The following is a 14,569-nucleotide window of genomic DNA, read 5'->3' on the forward strand; positions in this document are numbered from 1 at the left end:
ACTGAATAATAAACTTTATTTTATTTATTTATTTTTAAATATTTTATTTATTTATTTGACAGAGATCACAAGTAGGCAGAGAGGCAGGCAGAGATAGGGGGAAGCAGGCTTCCTGCTGAGCAGAGAGGCCTCTGCGGGGCTTGATCCCAGGACCCTGGGATCATGACCTGAGCCAAAGGCAGAGGCTTTAACCCACTAAGCCACCCAGGTGCCCCCAAACAATAGACTTTAAAGAGATGTTTCAAATCTCTTTAATATCTGGCTCAACAGAAGATAGTTGGATTTTCGTGTTTGGTTCTGCATTCAGTTTGTTTGTAATTGTTGTTTTGGTTGAGTTACAGGAAGAAAATCAGGTATCACACAGTCTTTTTATAGCTTTTTCAGGTAATTCTGGGTATTAGTCTTTGATTCCCTATCAAACCTATTCAGCAAGTGGTAGTTGCTTAAAGGTCAGTTGCCATGTAGAATCTGAAACCATATCAATGAAAATTGATATGGAATGAAAATCCATAGGTCTAGGGGTGCCTGGGTGGCTCAGTTGGTTAAGCATCTGCCTTATTTCTAGGGTCCTGGGATTGAGCCTGGCTTGGGCTCCCTGCTCTGTGGGGAGCCTGCTCCTCCCTCTCCCTCTGCCATTCCTACTTGTGCTGTCTCACTCGCTCTCTGTCAAACAAGAAAAATATTTAAAAAAAAAAAAAAGATACTGAAAATTAGGGATACCTGGGTGACACAGTTGGTTAAGCAGTGGACTCTTGGTTTCAGCCCAGGTCATGATCTCAGGGTTGTAAGATCAAGCCTGTGTTGGGCTCCACACTCAGCATGGAGTCTGCTTGTGACTCTCTATCTCCCTTTCTCTCTACCCACCCCTGTCCCTGGACCCCCACCCCCACTCTCAAATAAATAAATCGTAAAAAAAAAAAGTTGAAATTTAATAAAATTAAGTTTTTTTTTTTTTTTTTTTTTTTACTGGTTCAGCAAAGACAGTCTTTTTCAAAAAGATTTATGTATTGAGAGAGAGAGAGAGACTGTATGCATACACTACATGTGTGTGAGCCAGGGTGGGGAGGGGCAGAGGGAGAGACTCTCAGGTAGACTTCCCACTAAGCAGAGGCCCGACATGGGGCTCAATCCCATGACCCATGAGATCATGACCTGAGCTGAAACCAAGAGTCTCACCATGCCTCCCCACTGCATGGTTCTCCTGCATGATTAGGGAGGTGCTCACGAGTTTTCTATGCCGAGTAAAGAAGGGGTGTGCCAGGCAACATTTTTGGATAATTCAGCAGCTGTGTCAGGTTAACTTGTCTGGAACAAATTGGGTATCCAGGGAGTGAGCTGGGAGGACGGGTGATACTGCCAAGCAGTACCCAACATACATTCCCACCAGCTGAGTTACGGGCTGTCTGTGTGCTGCACCTGTAGATGCAGTCAGTAGACTGACTTCTCTTTCAAGTCCTGGAATACTAATCCAGGTTGCTCACATTTTGGAAAATACCTCTGTGGGTGTTCTAGAATGTTCTAGAAGTACTGATGTGGTTTTTTAGTTTTCATCTGGGCCTGGGAAGACTATTCTATGTCTTCTCTAGTGTCTGCTGAACTCACTGTGAGCAAATAAGTAGTGGTCAATTAATAACTGTGAAATAAAATGTATGGAGTTAAATTCACCTTAAAAAATGTCAGGGGCGCCTGGGTGGCTCAGTCCGTTAAGCATCTGCCTTCAGCTTGGGTCGTGATCTCAGGGTCCTGGGATCGAGTCCCACATCGGGCTCTCTGCTCAGCGGGGAGCCTGTTTTCCCCCCTCTCTCTCTGCCTACTTGTGATCTCTCTGTCTCAGTCAAATAAATAAATAAATAAATCTTTAAAAAATAAATGACAGTGTAGGGGTGCCTGGGTGGCTCAGTCGTTAAGCATCTGCCTTCAGCTCAGGTCACCATCCCAGGGGCGTGGGATCGAGCCTCACATTGGGGTCCCTGCTCGGAGGGAAGCCTGCTTCTCCCTCTCCTGCTTCCCCACCTTGTGTTCCCTCTCTCACTTTTTCTCTTTCTCTCTCTCAAATAAATAAATAAATAAATAAAATCTTTTTTAAAAAATGACAGTGTATAACTCAGAAAGAAAGGAAATGTCATTGGTCCTTGAGATTCCAACAGTAATGTCAGCACTTACTAGATCAGAATAAAGACAGACTCGTACACTGATGTCATGGAGAAAGAAGGGCTACCAGCTCAGCAGTATTTGACTTGCAGCTTACCACAAGCCACCCAGACGAGGGCATCTGACCCCACTGCACACAGACAGGCCTTTCGCAGGTGTGTCTAGCAGGGAACTCACAGGCACAGAAGTGGAAGCTGACGTACCACTTCCCTGCTGTCCATCACGTTCTGGTGCAGTCTGTGTTGATCTAGAAAGGCCAGACTTCAACCTATAGGAGAGTGACCCTGACCCTTGGACCGGTGAGGCTTTCAGCCCTCTTTGTGGGGAAGTTCAGTCCACCCCAGGTAGGCACACTCTACTTCCAACATCCCACAGTACCCACCATCCCCTGCCCCGGCTAATATAAATTTCCTGACAGGTAGGGACAGGAAGTAGGCTATACTTACAACCAATTATCCACCTGCCCTAAGGGACCATCAGGATTCCTGCCATCAGGCCCTGTAATCGAGTGTCTCTGTTACCAGAAGAAGCATCTGCAGGTAATGCTCCCCACCCAGACTCTTCCGTGGGCACGGTTTGACATGTCCCTAATCGAACTCAAGCTTCCCAGTGCCTTCTCTTTTCTACCTTCAACTAAACCCTGGTGACCTTCTGCAGGCAGGAGGTAGATGACTCCCAAACTGGTGTCTCCCACCTTCGCCTCTTCCCTGAACTTCCAAGCCAGATATCCAGTTGGCGACCCCGTGCCTCTGTTTGGACGCCTGATGCGCATCTCCATATTAACCTGTCCAAGACATGTCCCTGTCATGCCATCCCAAACCCGCCTGTCTCCAGTTCCACCCAGCTGTGTAAATTAGGAACTTTAGAGCCACCCTTGACTCTGCGTTTCCCTTCCACCTTTTAAGTCACCTAGTGACTCCTCCGGATGCTCAGCTCCCCTGCTAAGCCTCATAAACCACCGTGTCTCACCACGACCTACAGCAATCTAAGACCTCCCACTCCCACTTTTGCCCCCACCCCCATTATTTCATCCTCTCCCCGCATCAGCTTGAATAATCCTTTTAAACAGGTCGGGTCCAATCACATCCCCTCCCCTAATGGTTCCTCATCTCACTTAGACTCAAAGTCTAGTCCTTTCTGAGCACAAAGCACTACGTTATCTTGTCCTTATCTTCGTGACCATGTTTCCCACCAGATACCCCCAGATATCTGCTCTGCTCCAGATACCGAGGACTCTGCCTGCTACACGGTCCTACCCTCAAGCCTTTCAGCCGCTGTTTTGGTCAGAAAACTGCCCTCTCAGATATGGCTCAGCTCCTCACTTCATTCTGATCTCCTTCCTGAGGCCTTTCCTGACACCTCCAATCAAGATAGTCTCTGCCGCCTGTTAGAATGTAATTCGGAGAGAGTGGGGATTTGTTTTCTCTTGTTCTCTGCTGAATCATCAGCCCCTGCAATAATGACAAGGACATTGACCCTTACTAAATATTTGTTAAATGGAGATTTCGGAGTAGAAAAGGGGATACGCTGTGATTTTCCTCACCATTTTGGTAATAAGTTCTTCAGTGTGAATTTCTGCTTTCAGATATTCTTTTCTGATTAATTAAATTAATATTTTATCTATTTTGGGAAAGATTTTATTTTTAAGTAATCTCTACATCTAACATAGGGCTTGAACTTAAAACTCTGAGATCAAGAGTTGTATGTTCCACCGACTGAGCCAACCAGGTGCCCCTAATATTTTATTTATTTATTTAGGTAGACTCCATGCCCAACGCAGGGCTTGAACTCACGACCCTGAGAGCAAGAGTCACACAGTCTCCAGACTGAGCCAGCCAGGCGCCTTTAATTAATTAGTATTTTTTAAACTGTTATTAAAATGTTTTTCAAAAAGAATACAGGTATTTTAGGATCCTGAGTGTTTAATTGTTTTTTATTTTTAAAAAACACATTTAGGGGCGCCTGGGTGGCTCAGTGGGTTAAGCCACTGCCTTCGGCTCAGGTCATGATCTCAGGGTCCTAGGATCGAGTCCCACATCGGGCTCTCTGCCCAGCAGGGAGCCTGCTTCTCTCTCTCTCTCTCTGCCAGCCTCTCTACCTACCTGTGATCTCTCTCTGTCAAATAAATAAATGAACTATTAAAAAAAAAAAAAACCAAAACAAAACACATTTAAGGGTGCCTGGAATCGAGCCCCACATTGGGCTCCCTGCTCAGCCAGGTGCCCGCTTCTCCCTCTCCCTCTGCCTGCTGCGCTCCCTGCCTGTGCTGTCTCTCTCACTATCTCTCCTGTCAAATAAATAAATAACGTCTTTAAAAAAAATATTAAAAGCCTGTAATTAAAAAAATGCCATGAAAACCTGTTATATATGTAAAATTTTAATAAATTAGATAGCATGGAGTTAACTTGCACCACTCAAATTTTAACTCAAATTTTGTGACAACTCAGAATAAAGCTTTCTCCACTATCTCTGTGAATATATTATAGGTTCTTTAAAAAATAGGGAATCAATTAGAAAGTTTATAGAAGACTTTTAAAAAATCGGGCTGATTATGTCTGCTCACAGAATACTGCCCAACTAAGATACTACACATCACACCTGTACGACACATGTTGAAACACAGCAAGCAAGGCTATTTTCCAACAGCTTACTTGACCCAACTGTGTGGATCAAGATAATCTTGACCCTGAGCCATCAAAATACAAAAATCACTTTTATACTATGTAAAGTTGGCATGACATTGCAGCAGTCATCTAAAACTCCAAATTTCAAATTTATCTCTTCATCTGTAGAAAAGAAAGACAACTAATCATGTACCCCCAATTTATTTATATGAAGTTGCATTAGATTATTTCTAGCATTCACTCATTTTACCCTGTGATACTTTTTTTAAGACTTTATTAAAGATTTTATTTATTTATTTGTCAGAGAGAGAGAGAGAAAGAGAATGTATGAGCTGGGGGAGTGGTAGGCAAAGGAAGAAGCAGGCTCCCCACTGAGCAGGGAGCTGGACACAGGACGGGAGCACAGGCAGATACTTAACCGACTGAGCCATGCAGGCGTCCCCTAAAGATTTTACTTTTAAAATCTCTACACCCACCATGGGACTTATAGCCCTGAGATCCAGAGTTGTACGTTTCACCAACCGAGCCAGCCAGGTGCCCCTGTCTTGCTTCTGTTTGGATATTTTCTACTAACCTATATTCCAATTTACTGATTTTTGTCTTCTGTTGTATCTAAAACCATGAATTGAGTTCTTAATTTTGGGTAGTATGTTTCAGCTCTAGAATTTCCTTCAGATTTTTATTTATTTATTTATTTATTTGACAGAGATCATAAGTAGGCAGAGAGGCAGGCAGAGAGAAAGAGGGTGAAACAGGCTCCCTGCTGAGCAGAGAGCCCGATGTGGGGCTCGATCCCAGGACCCTGGGGATCATGACCTGAGCCGAAGGCAGAGGCTTTAACCCACTGAGCCACCCTGGTGCCCTTCCTTCAGATTTTTAAACAGATTTTAAATTTCTGGTGAGGGCGCCTGGGTGGCTCAGTGGGTTAAGCCACTGTCTTCAGCTCAGGTCATGATCTCAGGGTCCTGGGATTGAGTCCCACATCGGGCTCTCTGCTCAGCGGGGGGTCTGCTTCCCTTCCTCTCTATCTGCCTGCTTCTCTGCCTACCTGTGATCTCTGTCTGTCAAATAAATAAATAAAATCTTTAAAAATAAATAAATAAATTTCTGGTGAAATTCTCTATTTTTAAAAAGTGATTTTCTCAAAATTTCCTCTTTTCTTAAGCATATTAATCAGTGATCTTCAAGTCTTTGTCTGCTAACTCTAGTCCCGGATCGACTGTGAGTGTGTCTTCTCCCCCTGAGTTTTGGTTATAGGGTCCTGTCTTTTGGTTTGACTAGACTTTTAATTTTTTTTTTTGGTAGGTTCCAGGCCTAATTTTTCTTTTGGTTGCTGGATACTGTACAGCTCCAGATATGAGGTAATCTTCCTCCAGAAGAGGACTCACACTTTTCCTCTGCCAGGCAGGGTGGGGATGGAGCCCTCAGGCAAACAGGGACTAAGCAGAGGGCAGGTGGGGTTGCAGTGCTGGTGAGACAAAGCCCGCCATTGCTAGCCCATTCTGAAGTCATGGTTCCAGGTCTTTCAACTAAGACTTTATTGCTGGCTTCCTTAGCACAGTGAGTCTGTTCAAAACTGTTTTTAAAATTTTTCATTGTGGTAAAATATAAATAAAACATACCATTTTAATAATTTTCCCTAGAAGAGCTTTACAGCTTTTTAGCCTCCCATCCTGCATGACTTCAACATTTGACAAACATCTTGTGGGGGAAGTTGTAATGAGGCCCAAGCTTCCGTGTCCAGTTATCAATCTATCAGCAGTTCCACCGGGTTCTCGGCTTCGCAGTGGAAACCCTCTGATAGGCGAAGCCTGGGCCGCTCAGCCTCCCGTCCCACGGAAACACTGTCAGCACAGTCCAGCTCCCCTGTTCAAGGTTCTCTCCCTGAAACTTAGAATCTTTATTTGGTGTTGCTTCAGCAGATCTCTACTGCATTTAAAGAATGATTTTGATAGATTTTGCATTTGATAGATTTTTGCATTTAAAGAATGATTTTGATGAAAATGATTTATTTATCCTACCAGGAAACCTGAATAATTTTCTCTAAGTTAAATTTAGAGACCTCCTCTAGCTTGTCCGTATCTCTGTTATTCAAGAATTATCGACTTAAGTTTTTCGGCCACCTCCTAGATCACTGGAAATCCAAACCATCCTTCTTATTCTGAGGGCAACTTTTCTGCTAAATATCTTGTCAAAATAGATCGATGGTCTAAGGTTGGTCTGAGTTTCACATTTTATTAATCCTGCCAGCCTTTGGTGGAAATATTAACAGACGCTGAAAAGGGCCCAGAGTCTGTAAACACGAATGAATGATTCTATAAGTAAATAAATGAGTAAGAGATAAAAGGAAAGAAAAAAAAAAGGCAGATCTCTGACAAATTTCCAACTGGATGACAATGTGTACTCCTGACCTTGAATGGGGAGTAACACATATTAGGGAAATGTATCAGGAAGAATGTTCCAACCCAACTGCTACAGCCTTATAAAGTATTCCTATATTTTGTGGGTTTTTTAAAGCTATGATTTAATGAATTATTTTTGGGGGGTTAAATATCTGCTATGTCATTGTTGATGATTTTTTTTTAAAGATTTTATTTATTTATTTGACAGAGAGAGAAAACACAAGCAGGGAGAGTGGGAGAAGGAGAAGCACGCTTCGCTGCCGAGCAGGGAGCCCTCCTCTGGGCTACATCCCAGGACCCTGGGGTCATGACCTGAGCGAAAGGCAGGTCTGGACCACCCAGGTGTCCCAAATTCTTCCATGCGCATAAAAAAGAAGTTCATTTCAGAATTACAGATTAAGTCATCCCTTTTTTTTTTTAAATTTTAGAATTATAAATATCATGTGGAACAAGGGTCTGTTCTCATTTCCAGTGGGAGACTTCATCTAATGGATTTTTATTTCGTAATGTCCCTTACAAGCACGGAGTTGGTGATAGGTATCACATTCATCTTTATCAGGTGTTCATCCTAGCCTAGCTGCTCTTTGTGCTTAGAATATTATAACGGATTATTGAATTTTTTTCCCGGACACTTGACTCGATACCTGACTACCCCTGCCCCCCCACCAAAATTATCTTATCTATATTGCTAACCTGATAATTCTACCAGAATTAATGCATTACTACCCAGTTCAAAGTATTTTTAGTCAAGGGGACACGGGAAGCTTAAAATTCTACTGCTTAATTTTCCCTGTTGTTCTAAGCAAAATTTCTTAAGATTTGTCTCATCCTAATGGAACTTTTTTTAAAATAAGATTTTATTTATTTATTTTAGAGAGCACGCACACAAGAGTACCTGTGCGAGTAGGGGGACGGGCAGAGGGAGAGACTCTCCAGCACACTCCTCTCAAAGGTCCAAGCCGGACACAGGGCTGGATTTTACAATCCCAAGATCATGACTGAGCCATGACCCGACTGGAAACCAACTGAACCACCTCGCTGTCTCTGGAACTATTTAAGCTTATAAATCCTCAGGCTATACCTGAATCAAAATCCCCACAGGAAGTACCTAAGAATCTCCATTTACCAAGAATCTGGGTGACTTTTTTTTTTTTTAAAGATTTTATTTATTTATTTGACAGACAGGGATCACAAGTAGGCAGAGACACAGGCAGAGAGGAGGAAGCAGACCCCCTGTTGAGCAGAGAGCCGGATGATCCCAAGACCCTGAGATCATGACCTGAGCCGAAGGCAGAGGATTAACCCACTGAGCCACCCAGGCGCCCCCTGCGTGACTTTTATGATTAGGTTCTTGTGGTCCTTGTACCAGCGGCAATTAGCCTCACCGGGGAGCACGTAAACAAACTAAATTTTGGGCCCCTCCCTTCTCTGAGGTGGGGCTGATAGTTGGGCGTAAGAGCCTTTCAGGTGATTCTGATCTATACTAAAGTTTGAATAATATCAAACTAACCTCTAACAGTCAGCGGTTCTTAAATTTGGCTGTGCACTAGAATCACCTAAGGAGCTTTTAGAAAAAATACTGATGCCTGTACTTTACCCCCAGATAGTCTGATTGAACTGGTTTGGAGTACAGTAAACATTTGACTGGAACGTCATGGGTCGTGAGGCTGATGTTCCCTGCCATCCATAATCACATCATAATTTTGTATTTAGTTAGTCTTGCTGATTGGATTTATGAGCAAAGGCTTATTAAATTTGAATGCTTGAAATAAATAAATGACTTTAAAATATCATTGTTTCTTGGGGTTCTTAGTAAGATTTAATTTAATCTTACATTTTTAGAAAAGATTTTATTTGTCAGACAGAGAGGAGAGAGAGCGCACAAGCAGGGGGGAGAAGCAGGCTCTCCACTGAGCAAGGAGCCCAATGCTGATGCAGGGCTTGATCCCAGGACTCTGGGATGGTGACCTGAGCTGGAGGCAGACACTTAACTGGCTGTGCCACCCAGGCATCTCGACTCAATCTTAATAAAGGGATGTTGGTAATGGTTTGAAAACCACAGGACTATAGACTTGAGTCCAAACTCTTTAGTCTTGCCTTTAGGACAGAGTATACTGCCTCTCTTATTAATATCCCCTAGCTCTGCTCTCTAGCGGTGACACAAGTCTAGGAAACATGCCTCCAGCACTGAGGAAGGGGAAAGAACACCACACAGAACCCAGGCTACATTCTAGTTCTACCCCATTTGGAATCTTGCCAAGTCACTAATTCTCTTTGGGCTTCTGTTTCCTTATAATAAAGGGAAGGGAGTCAACTAAATTCTCTCTAGGGCCCCTTCTGATTTGGTATGTTAACATTTACACATTCAGGTGAATTTCCTGACTTAGAGTACATTATCTTTTCCTTTCTCCTTCTCTAGGTTAATTTATCCTAAGGCATAGTTTGAATTCTAATTATCCTTACTGTTTGTGTGTGTTTGTTTCGTGGCACTCATTCTAAGGTTCCTCAACCTCTCAGGCATCTTTCTGTTTGTATCTGGTCTCCCACGGGGTAATAACAAGATTTCACATATCTCTTTGTATGTGGTGAATACACAAGGCTTGATATTTTTAAGACCATGAATTACTGCCTCTGCTATTTGTTTTATTCCAACAATAGCTATGTCGAAAGCTCATTTTTGCCCACTGAGCCTTCCTTACTATACCAAAGGTTCCCAATTCATATCCTATTCATCCTAGAAACTTTCTTTTATCATAGGCCTTGCTAGTCATCACCTCCTTTCCAGGCAGTAGTCTCTAAAAACAGCTCTCTTCTGGCCTCTGCTGGTCTGATAGGAGACAACTGTTTTGTAAATTCTTTTTTTTTTTTTTTTTAATATTTTATTTATTTATTTGACAGAGAGAGATCACAAGCAGGCAGAGGCAGTCAGAAAGAGAGGAGGAAGCAGGCTCCCTGCTTAGCAGAGAAGCCCAATGCGGGGCTCGATCCCAGGACTCTGAAATCACGACCTGAGCTGAAGGCAGCGGCTTAATCCACTGAACCACCCAGGCGCCCGTTTTGTAAATTCTTTAAGCGCGCTCAGGTGTGAGCACACTGGAGTTTTCTAAGTATCCATTCTGACAGCATCAACTCAACAAAGAGAAAGATTTTGAGATGTCTCTTAAACTGCCAGGCTTGCTGAGAACAGACGGCAGGATGGTTAAACTTGAGATGTATTTCAAATGCTCATTTCTGAAGTGGTATTTTTTAAAAATTAAATTCCACAGTTACGTTAATATGTCAAGATTAACAATATGAGGTTTTTAGGGGCAGGTTTCTTTAAAAGCTTGCTACTTTGGAGGAAATTTGTAAAATTTTCCTAATTCTGATACATCATTTAGTATTGTGCCTGGTAAAGATAAATGTTTATTAAATAAATTTGTAAATGCTATTTGGTTTATGTAAAACTATTCCTTTTTTGGTTTGTGTAAAACTATTCCTAACTGAATTAAGAAATGAAGGCAATCTGAGGAAGGTTTTTCAGTTATTTCTTTTAGAGGGCCCAAGAATGTGCTCTATACATTTTTTTTTTTTTAAAGATTTTATTTATTTATTTGACAGAGAGAGAGATCACAAGCAGGCGGAGAGTCAGGCAGAGAGAGAGAGAGAGAAGCAGGCTCCCGCCAAGCAAAGAGCCCGATGCGGGGCTCGATCCCAGGACACTGAGATCATGACCCGAGCCGAAGGCAGCGGCTTAATCCACTGAGCCACCCAGGCGCCCCTGCTCTATACATTTTTATTTAAAAAAAATTTAAGTAAACACTACCTCCAACGTGGGGCTTGAACTCATGACCCCAAGACCAAAACTTGCATGCTCTACAGACTAAGCCAGCCAGGTGCCCTCTATGCATTTTTAAACACATGCCAGACGCAGTTTATCATGTGTTACTAATACACTGAGCCTACAAAACCAGCCTTTCTAGTTGGACTTTGGGAAATTTTTCACTACATGAAAGGTGTTGGAGAATAATCTCCTTCATTTTGTGCTTTTCTCAAGACATTTTACATCTTCTGTATACATTTAGGTAGCCATGATTAACTCACTGAGACTACAGCCTCTGATAATCTTTGGTTTCACGTGCTTTCATCAGGATACTTGCTTATCAAGGGCAGGAAAGCTGTTACTTATACATTAAGTGCTAGCCTATAAGTTTTACACGTTTCCAAAGCTTAAAATCAGAGGTCTTTGGGGCACCTGGCTGGCTTAGTCAGTGGAAAGTGCGACTCTTGATCTCGTTTGTGAGTTCAAGCCCCATGTTGGCTGTGGAGATCACTTAAAAAAAAATTTAAGAAGATTATAGGCAGGAGTGCCTGGGTGGTTTAGTCTGTCAATCCTCCGACTCTTGATTTTTGGCTCAGGTCATGATCTCAGAGAGTCTGCTTGAGATTCTCATACCAGCCTTGACCCTCCCCCTCCCATCTCTCAAATAAATACATAAATCTTAAAAAAAAAAGCTTATATGCAACCTGAAATTATATAAACTACATATAAATAGGATTGACATATTTATATTGAATATCTGTCTAATGCTTTATAAATAAAGCCCTCTTATGCACATTTTAAAAAACAAGATTTTAAAAATTATTTTTAAGTAACCTCTATACCCTACATAGGGCTCAAATTCTCCACCCCAAGATCAAGAGTTGTATGGTTCACTGAACAAGCCAGCCAGACGCCCCTACATTATCTTTTTAAGTTTGAGAATGTAATAGGTGTCATGAAATAGTTTTGCATTTAAATGCATCCTTCTAACTCATGTTCTTAAGAAAGTGTTTTTTTTAACTTCATTTATTTTAATATTTTACTTGTTTGAGAAAGAGAGTGAGCACTAGAAAGCACAACCGGGGGAGTGGGCAGAGGGAAAAGCAGGCTCCTCGCTGAGCAGGGAGCCCAATGCAGGGCTAGATCCCAGAACCCTGATATTAGGATCTAGATATTTAGCCAACTGAGCTACTCAGGTGCCCTTGACCATTTCTACCTTTAAATGAAGTAACAAGGGGAACTTGGGTGGTTCAGTCAGTTAAGTGTCTGCTTTTGGCTCAGGTTATGATCGCAGGGTCTTGAAATCGAGCTCAGAGGGGAGCCTGCTTCTCCCTCTCCCCACCCAAATCGTGTTCTATTTGTTCTGCACGTTAACAAATAAATAATCTTAAAAAAAAAGGTAGAGCTGGCCAATAACAGATAAAAGGGGAGGGGGGAAAAAAAAAGAAAGAGGGACCTCAGTTTACCTAACCTCACAGGTTGACCTTTAGAGAAAATGAAAAATGCTAGTTACGAATGGTTGGATTACTGTCAAGCTACCAGGAGGACAATGTCTTGCTTCCTGTCTGTTTAGGGTGCCTATTACTCTTTTCTATATATGTTTTTTAAAAGAGAGAGATATATTTTTCTTTGAGAAAGTGTGGGAGCAATGTAGTGGGGAGGGTCAGAGAGAGTCTTTCAAGCAGGCTCCACACTCACACAGAGCTCGATCCCAGGACCCCTAGATCACGACATGAGCAGAAACCAAGTCGGTCACTCAACTCACTCGGCCAACAAGGCACCCCTTAGGCTTCCTTCTAAAAAGGAAAACCCATTGGAGGTATAAAGCTCTAACTGCACATCCTGTGGTGCCCTGTTCAAATGCAGGTGTCTCTCGGATTTCTGGCCGCCGTACTACAGTGGATATAAGCTCTGGTTCTGGAACGAGGCAATCCTGGGCTCTAATTTCAACTCAGTTATCAGAGGTAGCCAAGAGATTAATTCCTGGCCCTTGAGAAACAGGTTAAGTTATTGGGTGGGGCCTTCTGGAAAACCTCTTTTTTTTTTTTAAGGATTTTACTTATTTGACAGAGGTAGCACAAACAGGGAGAACAGCAGGCAGAGAGAGAAGCAGACTCCTCACTGAGCAAGGAGCCCAAAGCAGGACTTGATCCCAGATCCCTGGGATTATGCCCTGAGTTGAAGGCAGATGTTTAACCGACTGAGCCACCCAGCTGTCCCTTTCTGGAAAACTTTTCAAGTTTATTTATTTCAGTGATAATTCTCTACACCCAATGCGGGGCTTGAACTCACTACCCTGAGATCAAGAGTTGCACGCTCTTCTGATTGAGCCAGCCTGGCGCCAAGCCCCCGATCCCCATCCCCAAGTTTATTTAAAGTGGAAAACTTTAAAAGGGACAGAAGCAAATGACATGTATTTTTCTTTTCCCTTCCTTCTGTCTAGAACATGGACATGATGACGGAGGTGGCATAACTGCTTGATAGCGACAAGGTTGAAGGCCACATGCAAAGTATGAAAGAGCAGAAAGATGGAGGAATCTGGGTCTATGAGGGCGTCATGGGGTTGCACTGAGGAGCCTTAAACTGCTGACCTCCAGACTTTTTAATGTGAGAAAAATAAAAGCAGTCATTTGTTGTTGAATCTGTTTTTTGGGTCCATTTTTTTTTGCAGCTTAAATGTTAAGCTGACAAATGAATTCACAAGATTATTCAAGGATTAAAAGAGAAAAATCTATGTGAAGAGTGTAACACAGTTCCTGGCCTATAGCAAGTTACCGCTGAATGGTTGCTATTATTTTGGAGACGTTGGTTGACTGCCAACAGGGAAAAAAATCAAACATAGGATAAACAATTTGGGAAGTGAAGAAAAGTGCTGAATAGGTGCTATGATAGGGTTGTAAAAAAATTCAGAACACATTCAGAGCCCAGCCGTGCATGCTCATAAGGGGTCTGACTTATAGTAGATACTCATTGTATGTGATTTCTTTTGCGATCCTCTCTAAGAACACAAACTGATGTCATTTATTCATATGAGAACCTTGATCAATGAAGATGAGACTAAGCAGAGATTTTTAGGACTCTTGAGAAGGGCTTTATGTAAACAGTTAGATTTCAGTGAGGCATTCCATTCAGTGTTTCATGTTCTCCTGCTTAAGCAGTACTGTCAAGATATGGATTAAAGAAATACTCAAAAAAGGCACCGATAAAGAAAATGCCACCGGAAATGGTGACACAGATGTGGTCTGCCATCTTGATGACTCAGATACTAGGTCCTAGAGGAACAGAAATTTGCTGAATGGAGAAATCTATTTTGTTGCCAAATTGTAAGTTAATAATGTCAGTCATTCCAGAGAAACAATACTACTGAACTTGAACACATGAGCAGAGAAGAACTTCACAAATTCAGCTTGAAAACTACACCAGCAAAGTATAATGAAAAGAGCCATGTGAAGACCTGGAATATTATGATCAGATCAGAGAACTATGTTAATTTGTAACATAGTTATATGTGGTTGTGATTGAGCCTCCAAAGCAATGCACTGCAGAATAGTAACACATTTCAAGTAAACAAAAGAAAGAAGCTGGGAAGT

This window comes from Neovison vison, chromosome 3, assembly GCF_020171115.1.
Source record: "Neovison vison isolate M4711 chromosome 3, ASM_NN_V1, whole genome shotgun sequence".
Taxonomy (NCBI): domain Eukaryota; kingdom Metazoa; phylum Chordata; class Mammalia; order Carnivora; family Mustelidae; genus Neogale; species Neogale vison.